Consider the following 12957-nt stretch of genomic DNA (forward strand, 5'->3'; position numbering starts at 1 on the left):
GTCATTCGACCCTCGACAGTGCATTATTTAATTATTATGTTGGATCGGGCTGTACGACCTCGACATGATTTGCACATGACTTGATTGATTGTTTTGAAATTTTGATAATTGATGGGGCCTCAGTGAAAAAAACTTGTGCGGCTGGTGAATCAGCTTGGGCTCAAGATGGTCTACTGATTTCGTAATGATTGTACCCAGTGTAGCAATGTTGGAAGATGTGGGCATGCAATTTCCATGGATGGGTTATCTCCTGTAAGCAAGTTAGCAGTCACGTGGTGCTGATGAAGCTTTTATGAAGAATTCTATTGGCTATCCAGTAAGAGGTCGGATATGTAAATATGGCTAGTAATTCAGAGTGTTCATGAAAGGTTTAATAGAAAATTTTCAAGAAATTTAGCGAGTTGATTGTGCAAGATTATTCCAATGATGAAAAAAGAGCCTTGGTGGGTTCCAGGTTTACGCAATGGTAGCTTCAAGCTAAGTGGGAGAGCCCCACCACCTACGATTGGATTGTATGGCTATCTACTTGTGAAATTTCTAGTTATTAGTAGGTTATTATGACTAGGGGAAGAGAACATCTATAGTGATTTGAGCAAGGGATTTGAGGAATGCGTGTTGTAATTGGCCTTATAAATTATGTTCAGGCTTTAGGAAAACTCAGGATTTATTCTTCGTGAATAGGTGATTTCCAAAGAAGGTACTTTAGCTGGGTGCTTCTTTGAGAAAGTGTTCATGCGCTAGCGGGGCCTTGGAGTTTGATTATATTCGAGACCAGGTCAGAGTGGTTGACTCTCAACAACAGTCCTAGTGGATTTAAAAGTTAAAGTGCAGTGCCTAATGATTTCGATTCCATAGTATTGTTGAGTATCGAGATTTTGTAGCGGATTATAATAAAGGAGCTTGGAGTGTTCTGTGTTATCTTCGGCTTGCAGTGTAATAGCTAGAGGAATGAGGGAAAATAACTTCGGATTCATAGACGAATTTTCAGAATGGGTGTACCAGTTAAAGATGCGAATATGCGCATAAGGAGGGTATGAGATGTTTCGTGGGATTTGAGATAGCATGGTCTCATGAAATAAGATTACTCGGGATGAGTACGGATTTAGGTTCGTGATGTAATGAATGGAGCTATTATTATTTCTAAAGTAAGGTAAGAATAAATTTGGAGAATACGGGTCGGCTAGCAATTATTGAATTTTCATGATGGTGGCAATGATCAGTTCCTTCAGCACGTTGGGTTATGGATGTGATTTGTGGCGGTACGTGTGAGGCTTGACGGCCACCATAATTGACTTTATCTTAGGGTATTCAAGTGTTATGGCATGTTAGGTGTAGATGGATCCCAAAAGGATCATAGTGGTTTAGACAATGCCGAAGGATAATATTTTCTACGGTTATGAGAATTCGGTCGCTTGTTGCTATGGTTCTCCTTAAATGAGTTAAGTGGAAGGTTCCTATATGATGAAGTGTTTATCTATTAATGGTTCAGGAGGAACGATGAAATTTTTGTACTCTTGCGTATTGGCATGATTAGGTGCAGTGAGTAGCATGGGAATTAGAAGTCAAGGATAAAGGTTGTGGCTCGATGTTGACAGGAGTGCACGAGCTCGGATGAGCAAGAAAAGAATTTAGATGTTTAGAGTAAGCTAGTATTGCCTTCAGCATCACATGAGGTCGGTGTTCTGTGTAAGAGGTTTTGCGTACTAATTGCGGATTCTTGACTTGCTTACAACATTAGTGTAGTTGGTGGTACAGATGTGCAAACTCGTTGTTTGGTGCGGAAGGTCGTGGGAGCGAGGGGGAGAATGTAACGACCTGGCCAGTCGTTTTAAGAATTAGTGCCCTGATCCCCTATTAACTGCTTTCCCCGTGTTTATTTCTGCTATTGTGAGTTGCCGGGAGGATTCGTTTTAAGTTTTGGAGTGTTTTGGGACACTTAGTCCCTAAATGAGAGCTTAAGCTTTTAAATTTAGATCGTAGTCAGAGTAGTGTGAAGACGGCCTCGGAATGGAATTCCGTTGGTTCTGTTATCTCCCTTGGGTGATTTTGGGCTTAGGGACGTGTTCGGATTTTGTATCGGAGGTCCGTAGCTTATTAAGGCTTGAAATGTCGAAAGTTGAATTTTTTATGTTTCCCGAACGATTTTGAGATTTTGATATCGGGGTCAAAATCCGATTCCGAAAGTTGGAATAGCTCTGTAGTGTTGAATGTGATTTGTGTGCAAAATTTGGGGTCAATCGGACTTGGTTTGGTTGGTTTTATCATCGGGTGTAGGATTCTTGAGATTTCTAGTTCTTAAGGCTTGGATTGGAGGGTAATTCGTGGTTTTAGCGTTATTTGATGTAATTCGAGGGTTGTAATAAGGAAATTTGGGGTAACGATTTCTATCTTGATCTTAATCCTAGAACTATAATCTATTGTTGTTTTCCTCTTCTAATTAAGGAAATTGGGGGTAAAAGTTTGAGAAATGGAGGAAAGGTTCGTCAATTGAAAATCCGAGTTTTGAGTGAGATTTTGACGTCAGATTTTAGTGATTTTTGTTCGAGTGTGTTCGTACGTGATCGGGGGTTCTGAATTTGTAAATTTATCCAATTCCGAGACGTGGTCCCGGAGAACTTTTTGGGCGATTTTCTTAAATTTGCGTGTTAGCTTTGAATTAATTAGTTAAATTAGTTACTTGAAGTTATATCTACAAAATGTAATTTATTTGAATAGATTTGGGCTATTTGTAGTCGGGTACTCGTGGCAAGAACGTGATTTCGAGTTGATTGAGCTGGTTCGAGGTAAGTAGCTTGCCTAACCTTGTGTGGTGGAACTTGTTGATACCCAATTTTTTTCCAAAATATTTCAAAATTGCATATATACCTTCAAAATCATGCATTAGTAGCAATTGGTATTATTCCAAAATTTTCCTATATTTTTATTCATTTATCCAGCATTTCTATTTCCAATAAATAATTACAAAATGACATTACAAATGATTTCAGAAGCATCTCTTGGTTTTATTTATTATTTATGGTCTTATTTGAATCAAATTATTCCATAATTGGCCAAATTGGCATCTTTTGGCTATAATTGCAATAACTTTGCAATTATAGCCCAATCATATGGTTTCATATTATTTTTGACTTGAAATTAATCATTTGTATTTTTAAATACTAAGTAATCATTTTTAATTATTTTCTATGCATAAAATTCATTTTGTACAATTATCAGCTATTTTTATAAATTGTTTTATTCAATTTAATTGGGTATTTAACAAATAGACCCATTTTATTTCAATTTTAACCAAATTAAACCAGTCCCAAAACCCCAATTAAATCAGCCCAATACCCAGGCCCAAACCTAATTCTACCCGACCCAATTTCGTCCAAATACTGGCCGTTGATCGTTTCTGATCAACGGTCTAGATTAATCCCTTCCTTAATTAACCTAAATGACTACCCACAAACCCTCATTCCCATCCTTCATTTGCTCTCATTCTCTTCGCTGTTACTTCTCTCATCTCCCTCAAAATCCTCTATGCTAAACCTAGCTCCTACTCGCCGGCCGTTGGTTCGCCGGTAACAATGGTGGTCTCACCACCATCCCTAACCCCATGGCTCTCTTCCTATGCCGTTTGTTGCTGCCTTAAGGACCTCAAGGGAACCAGAAGGCGGTTCACTCACCTCCCATGGGTTCTATGTCGTTATCAGGCCACCTTGGCCCGTCCAAGTAAGATCTTTTTATTTTTCGGCTAGATCTATGGCTTCTAAGCCGGAGTCTCTCCATCTCTGGGTTCTCTCTCTGAAACCCTGATTTTGACTCTTGATTTCTAATATCTGTAACAAGATATGAGTCTATTCGAGTTATCTTTACTGTTTTCTTAAGGATTTCTCCAATTTCTTCTAAAACGACTGTTCGTTTTCAAACTAGGGTTTCTTGACCTCTTTTTAAAAAATGGCTTTTCCTTCTGATTTTAGCCTTTTTCTATGATTTTCACCATGTTTAAACGGTTTATTTAAGTTTTCCTTTTATCCGATTCATTATGTTGAAAACCCTAATTTCTTAGTTCTAATCTTGGATTTCTGAGTTTGTTTTTGATAATGTGTTCAACTAATCTATATGTTTCTGTGATTCTATGATTTTTTACCCTATGTTTGCTTGTTAGGGTTCCTGATTATGGTTATTCCTACCTATTATGTGATTTTACCCTATTTTGTTCACCAATGTTTCTGATTCTTCACTTATCCTACCTGTACCATGTTTATTTTATTAATTCAGACTATGCTCTACATGAATCCCTAATTCTTATATGATTTTTGCCCTACTCAGCTTTATTTTGCTTATTATGTGCTGGTTCTCGTAAAGTTGTGCTAAATTAGTGATATCTTCTACATTTATATCCTAGAGTCTTTGTGATTGATCTTTCACTGAATTCCTATGATATCTCTACTGATTTTTAACCTTGTACAATATTTTTTGACCTTATTCTATGGTCAATTATGCTATTAATTGATTTTCTAAGTATTTTTCTTGATTGAAATATGTTGAACCTAGCCTCTATTATATGTTGTGTACTTGTACTATGCTGAAAATATTTACTTATTAGTTATGTTCATCCTTACACGATTTCCTTCCTTATTTGTCACATGTTTCTTATCGTTTGAAGTTAACTCCTCAATTATCTCTGTCCCCATCATTACTGATGAACTTTGATTTTTACCTTATTTGCTACGTGCTTTCAAACTAAAAATATATCGGTCTCTCATTAAGACATGAACACTTTGGTTAAAAAAGGTTGTCTCTCACACTTAAACATTATACTCTCTCTTTTGTGCTACTTACTTTTATTCTGAGTTAGCCGGCTGCAAGCCAATGCTAACTATTGAGCTCTCCTATTCTTCACTTTTTGTTTGTTGTCACTTTACTGGTATGTCCTAATTTCAATTCAAGTTCCAAAACCAATATGTTTCTTTTATTACTTCAACTCCTCTTGTTTCTAGTCTGTTTTTACTTATGGATCTGTTGTTCAACTTGCAACTAATATGTTTACTTCATTATTTCATCAGCATGCTCCTAAATATGTCCCCTCCCTTCGACTCAGCATGTTTATGAAATGTACCCCAACATGACTCTCCCTTACTAATGACCTATGCAAGGTAGTTGGCTCTCTTTAAATGACTTGATTATGTATTGATTCTAAGGTTCCTTAACCCTTTAGCATGCTGCTGATTATGTACTTAAGTACTCCTATAACTATGTGTTTACTTATGTGACCTATGTGTACCCAAATCCCTTGACCCCCTGTTTGTCACTACTGAACCTACTTTCATTCTATGATCTCTGGTTGTGTATGAACCTGCCTTAGGGGTGCTGTGTTTGGACTGTTGTTTACTGCTCCACTCTCTTTTCAAAACTGTCTCTGTTGTTTTTTGCATAACTATTTCCAACAAGTCCTTTTTCAAACTATTTCTCTGCTTAAATCTTTTCACACACTCTCACATCTAATCTTAGGTTTTAAGTTCTGCCCCTCTAATGTGTGACTGCTTAGGTATACCTATGAGATCTCTCTGAACTTTGATACATTAGAGTTGGCCCTTCCACACTGCACTTACTCAGCTATGGCTATGAAATCTAGGTGTGAGCACTACCCGGGATCCCTTCAGGTCCTTAGGGGAACTGACACACTCGGATTATATGAAAGGTTGTGAAGTAATCTGGCATTGGAACTTTTGGAAATCTGGGCCTATTGGTAGGCTCCCTATAGAGTAACTTCTTATTTTGCTTATCTACTTATCTAATTTATTCGATATTGGCTTGTAATAATTAGTAAACGAACATTGTGGTTTGGATAGTAAAAATGGGAGGGTAGATATGCATGTTATAGATATCAAAAGGGTAGAAACCATGCTTTAGGTCTATATTTCCTGTATGTGCAATAGAATCCATGTTCAAAATATATCATGCATTAGAAACCACACTCTTAGGGCTCATGTATACTTTTTCAGCATTTCATTTTTGACATTCTCATCACTCAAAAATCCTGTGTTAGGATAAAGGGGCATTAAAAACAAAGATTTCTACCCTTGCACACTTGACAGCATGCTCTATAATGGTGTAACCTTTCTATGCATTTAGAAATCCTGCTATAAGAAATTCTGCAATCATGTCGTGCATATTAAAGATCCTTCTTAGGAATTCTGCATATAGATCACTCTACATTTATACGTGAATATTAGATACCATGCTTTAAGATCTCATTCGTACTTGCTCAGTCACACCTAGAGTAAACTACTGATTACAGAAGAGGTAAAAACAGCTTCACATTTGATTATCCTATTTAAATAAGCTGTTATTAATCCTTGCATTTGTATAACACTTCTTATAAAATTGGAAACTGCCTCTTTTGTGTACTTCTTAATGATTTATAGGCTTAAAATCAGTAGGCAAACTTATTAAGGCCCCTGCTTCTGAGTTATGAAATGAACCTGCATATCTACTATGTTCTGAATACTCATCTAGACATCATCTCTTAGGACACTGTTGCCCTTATCTGTGTTTGAGTCGTGTTGTTTACATGCCTTATCAGTGGAGGCAAACTGAGCCTCTTATTTGCTCCTTCCTGTTCTTATTTGCTAAGAGTCCTATGTGTTATTGTTTGTCGCCTTAGTATTTTTCCTTTAAACCTTGGGGGTCGGTCTAGAACCACCTATAGGTAGAGGTCCTAAATCTCCTCCAGGGCCATTAAGAAGGGACGGGTAACAGTACGCAATAGAGATCACTGACCAACACTCGCTTTGATAAAAACTAAGGGGTAGGAAGTGTAGATATGGGATATGATGACTACGCGCTAATGTCACGTGTTGCCCCTCATTGAGGAGCATTTGCCAGACATTGTTTGGGGTGATCCTATAGGCTAACCAACCTAGGACTTCCCCTTTCCCAAAATTCTTTTTGTTTTAAACTTTTTTTAACATGTATACAACTTGTTCAAAATCTTTGCCTTATTATTTGAGTTATACAACGTGCCTTACTTGTGAATTATTTGATTCAACTATTTATTTGTTAATGGACTAATTCGTGAATGTACGTTTGGCCGGGACCCATAGTTGTGGACCAAAAGGGGTGCCTAACACCTTCCCCTCGAAGCCATTTCGAGCCCTTACCCTAATCTCTAGTAATGCAAACCAATCCAAGAGTTAATTGCTCTAGGTGCCCTAACGCACCATAACCCGTTAGGCGGCGACTCTTCAAATACCCAATTCCCAAAAGAAAGTGAGTTATTACTCCCATGAATGTCAAAACCCGGGCCTCTCTTTGCGGAGGGAAAAAAGGAGGCGTCACAGCATGGCGACTCTGCTGGGGATACATTTAGGCTCTTACCATAACGAAGTTATCTTTTTACAAATTAGTCCGAGCATGCTTTATCCTATACCCTTTTCCTTTATTGGAATTTAACTGTCCATTTTTAAGCATTTATGGTTCTCTATCCCTGAAACTGACTTGTCTCTTTGTTTACTTTTTCCCTGTAACTATCTTTAAGTTATTTAAATGTTGTTTTTATTTTCTCTACGTGTAAATACTTGACTACATGTTATTAACTGCTGCATAAATCATGCTCCGCATCATATTCCACCCATGCGTGTCAAATCCTATAGCAACGCTTTAATGAGTGGTTGCGCTCTTCCTAGTTACTACCCTTAAATTCGGAAAGGCTTACTTGCAGTAAAACTAGTCGATCAACGGTGCAGTCGACGGTTCCGTGCCTTCTCCCTTGAGTTGTCCGCTTGATGGTACCAATATAAAATTGTGCACGCATCATGGTCAAACCTAGTCGGATCAGTTATGTTGTCCACATAATGATCCTTTACGATAAGCCTTATCCAAAGTCCATCGGGTTTTCCATAATCCCAACGGATACAACCACGTTCTGTGCATTAATTTGGAGAACTAAATGCTGATATGTTGATCATAAATATATAAATACTTGAGTCTTGTGGGGGCAAGGTCTAACCCTTTTGTTTTGCAGAAAATGAGGCACGAGGTCCCCAGATTCGGTATGGTTAGCAACATCCCACCATTGTTGCTAGATTGGTGGGAAGACCTTTCCTCAAGTGACAAGAAACATGTGAGAGAGTACCTGGGTAACCTACCTTCCTTGTCAGATATTGAGCCAAATAACAAATTGATCGAAGCTGCCACTTTATTTTGGGATAGTGAAAGGGTTGTGTTTTGTTTCGGCGACATAGAAATGACACCTCTTCTATAGGAAATTGGAGGGCTCGCGGGATTAACTTGCAAGTTGCAGGCTATTGGTACCAGAAATGTTACAACCCATATCCACACACATTAGTTCATGCCATATATTAGTTAACATAAATCCAAGAAGGAATTACCTTTGAGATGATAAGAAGTTAATCCTATTGGTCTTAAGTGATACAAGGGTGTATAAGGGTGATTAACAAGTATTAGAAGTTAAACGAATCAAGCATGTTGTAACTCGTATTTTCAGGTAAACCTAGAGGTTCTTAATACACTCAAGGTCATGTATTAAGGTGTTTGAATCATATAATATCTGTATCATACGTCTTGAAGTCAAACGAGTTATGAAACAAAAGTCGACAAACGTTGTCGCAACTTAGGTTCATAATTTTACTTATGCATTAGGTTAAATGTTTCTAAGCTTTACTCCCAATTTACAAAGAATTACGGAGTGATCTACCCACAAAATTAAAGATCTACGAGTCTAGTTTCTGACGCATTAATCATTTGTCAATACGATATCGGAGCATAGAGATATTCATATTTTCGCAAGCCTGCGCAGATTGGTAGATGACAAGTAGGTGCATCACCTACTTGCCAAAATGATAGGACAAAATTAAAAGACCTAAGTCGGCCAAGAGAGGACTTTTAAGGGGTTATGAACTCAGTTATTTCATCCATATTTCAGACCCTCAAAACCAAAGTTAACCCCTGCAACTCCTCCCCAAAAATCTCACACAAACCCTAATCGATTTTCCCTCTCTTTCAAGTTCTATTTGAAGGTAAAACCTAGAGTTTGAAGAACCAAGGGAAGGGCTGAGTTATCCAACAAGTAAGGTAAGTTACTTCCATCTTTCATACATTTTTCTCTGCTGTGAATTCATGGTAATTCGTTCTATACATGTAAGAACTCACGGGATGGTGATCGGAAGTCGTGAGTTCGAGTTATTCACTTGTAGCGGACTGTTTTGTGGACTGTTTTGTGTTGCTATTGGGCTGCGTGTTTTACTACTATTTTGTGGAGTTTTGGAGGTGGAAGGGTGTGGAGTAACACCATATATATGTAGGGTTGTGGGCTGATAGTGATTCGTAACATTTCCGGGTCGTTTGACACGACTACAGTGGTCGTCGTATGTATGATGTAATTAGGTTATGCGTGGACTGTTTTGGGAGGCTTAATATGTTTATTATTGATGTTGTTTGGGCTGTTTGGTGATTTTTTGGAATGGTGTGAAGTCATATATATAGGGGAGGTGCTGTCCGTTTCAACGTAAAATAGGTTGTGGTCGATACATAATAGTTATGACGCTTAAATGATAACGATAGTATCGTTTCTCTTATTGTAGACTAAGGAGTTGTGAAAATTGCATAGCTTGTGATTGGGGCAGTATATACAAGGTATGTGAGGCTATCCCTTTTCTTTTTTTGCACAACTCCGATTGTACATAATGTAATGAACGAGCTTCCAAAGATACTCTAACTCTTAGAAGCAAGCAGTACTTACATTGCTTTCCCTCTTATGGAACGACTGATGTTAATGTTGCTTCTCTTATTCTTATGTTATCAATGTTGTTGGTACTTCCTGATTCTTATAAGGTTCGTAATGAAGAGTTGGTCCTAATAACGTGTATAGAGGATACCGACCTTACGTCACTCCGAAAGGTTTAGAATGTGATTCCATGAGTCGAGCATGCATTATATATATGTATCTATTTTACTCTATCGAGCCGCACTATAGTCGGCCGGGTACGGCACATATTGTGCAACCACTGATCAATTGGGTTTTACTGAGCTCCACGTGGCCGGGTACGATTCTACCGAGCCTTATGATGGCCGGGTACATTTTTACCAAGCCTATTATGGCTGGGTACGATATGATGATGATGATGCCCATAGAGGCGTATGTTTTAAAAGTTTATGTATACATACATATGTATCATGCATTTCATGTCAGTAGCCCTCAGAGGTACTCAGATGTTCCAGGTTGTATATTCTCTATCCCTGCTTACATTACTGTTCGTATTTATGGTTCCCTGCCTTACATAGTCAGTACTTTATTCGTACTGACGTCCTTTTGTTTGTGGACGTTGCATGTCGTGCTGCAGGCCCTAATAGACAGGCAGGTGCAGCTCCCCCACCACAGTAGGTTTTCCAGTTCAACAGTGATTGGCGAGATCCCTTCTCCGAACTTGTTGTGGTCTTGTTATGCATTTTTGTTATAGACATTATGGGTATATCGGGGCCCTATTCCAGCTATGTTGTAGCACTTATGTTCATTTAGAGGCTCATAGACAAGTGTCGCCTCATGTATAGTTTGGTATGCCTTGTCGGCTTGTTTTTGTTGTATACTCTTTCATGGTAGCGTGGTAGCTTGTACCTTATATGTAGTTTCTTGATTGTCTGGTCATCCCCTGCTATGTATGTTCATGCCATCATATTTTATTGCTGGTTGTCCATGATCCAGGTCTACCATTTATATTGATCTCGTCAACCCTAAAAGATAATAAAAAAAGGTTAGATAAAATGTACGATGGTGCTCGACAAGTATGGTCGGGTGCTAGTCATGGTCCTCTAGTTTGGGTCGTGACAAACTTGGTATCAGAGCAAGTCTGTCCTAGGGATTGTCTATGAGGCGTGTCTAGTAGAGTCTTGATTATGGATGTGTAGCGCGCCACATTTATAATCAGGAGGCTATATGACATCTAGGGTTGTTACCTTCTTCCTGAATCTAGATCGTGCGTAGAGTTGAGTCGTAAGTGTTCGTCTCTAATATTCATCTTGTTTTCTTTCAGTGATGCCTTCGACTAGGAAGCAAACAATTAGTAGACGGCTTGATACAACTGCGGGAGAGGGTACCAGTCAGGTGCCCCAATCCAGAGCAGGCCAAAGTGAGGCTCATAGTGAGATGTCGTCTCATACCTCATCTAACCCATCTCCTCCAAAGGATATTAGGAGGCACCCAACACCTCTAGTTCCTCCGTCTGGTACTACAGACCAGGATATGCGGAGTGCTTTGTAGTTATTGACTAGCTTGGCAGCTGCTCAGGCTCAGAGGCAGAATACAGGTGCTGCTGATAAACCAGTTAGTACGAGAGTTCGTGATTTTATTAATTTAGACCCTCAAGTGTTTACCGGATCAGACCCCAAGGAGGACCCGCAGACTTTTATTGACCAAGTTCATCGTACACTGCGGGTTATGCATGTTAGTGATATAGAGGCAGTAGAGTTGGCTTCTTATCGGCTACGGGATTTAGCAATTCTCTGGTATGATAGTTGGGAGAGATCCAAGGGTTCGAACGCTTCTCCAGCTGTGTGGTGTCACACTTCCTTTTTCACTTACCTCCCCCGGAAGGCGTAAAGGAGTTTTTCCATTTAAAGGACAATCGGAACGGGATTTAATTATTAATTATTCAGACTCGCCACTTGGGATATTAATGGTGTCCCAAGTCACCGGTTGAATCCCGAACCGAGGAAGTTTATGACTCTGTTAACAGTCCGCGAACCACAAATCCGAGTAAGGAATTCTGTTAATACGGGAGAAGGTGTTAGGCATTCCCGAGCTCCGTGGTTCTAGCACGGTCGCTTAACTGTTGTATTTAATTTTATCTGATTTTTATGCATGCTAGCTCCTGTGCCTTTTATTAGTTTTGAAATGCCTTTTATCATCATTTTAAAAGAATTGCGACATCATGAAAACGCGTTTCGAACCACGTCGCAATCAATGCACCCGTAGTTATCAACACATTTCGACTTCGTCAAGATTTGGATTTGAGTCGCATCAATGCGCACCCGAATTTTAAGAAGGTCATTTAATTAAATCGTACCTAAAGATACTAAAGTAGTGTTACTTTGGGGAAAAGTCATGAAGTTCGCTAAACGGCCATCACAAATTCTAATTATTTCGATAATTACTTACTAAGGGTCCCCCACTTATTTATTTTGTGCGGTAAAGCTCTTTTCTATTATTTTATAAGAATTACGATGTCGTGACAACGTGTTTCGAACCCCGTCGCAATCAATGCACCCGTGATTGTCAACACATTTTGGCTTCATCGAGATTTGGATTTGGGTCGCATCAATGCGCACCCGATTTTTAAGAAGGTTATTTAGTTAAATCGCGTCTAAAGATTATAACGTGATATTATTTTGGGAAAAACCCATGAAGTTCGCTAAACGGTTATCCCAAATTCTAATTATTTGAAAGAAATAAATAAATGAGGGCCATGAGTGTTGGGATTTTATTTGGCACGCTACACCCCGAACTATTAAACCGAATCAACTAACAGCCTGAGCAAACCCATTTTTGGTTATTAACTCAACCACGGGAAGCTAACGTCAAAGTGGTCATTTACAATATCTCAACAGACACATAGTAGTTAAACGAGACAAAGAACAATATGATATGCTACAATAGATTCCACTATATACAGTTGAGGAACTGAGTACAGAAATTCAAGAATGAAAATAAGGCAAGATTATGCAACAATTCAACTAGCTAATGTGAAAGAAGTGGTAATTTGTTTCATCCCAAGACACTAATCTAAATACAGTTGGCTCTAGGCTGCCAGGTTAATGGACAACTGCAAAACAGGCTGTACTATATCTACACAGATAAACTAGACTTGAATTAGCTCTTCTGGTGCCATGGTTAAAGACATCATCAGTGTGTGTTAAGCACTTCAATAAAATGTAAGCTAATGTAAACAATCTGTT

This window comes from Nicotiana tabacum, chromosome 11 (genome assembly GCF_000715075.1).
Source record: "Nicotiana tabacum cultivar K326 chromosome 11, ASM71507v2, whole genome shotgun sequence".
Classification (NCBI taxonomy): Eukaryota; Viridiplantae; Streptophyta; class Magnoliopsida; order Solanales; family Solanaceae; genus Nicotiana; species Nicotiana tabacum.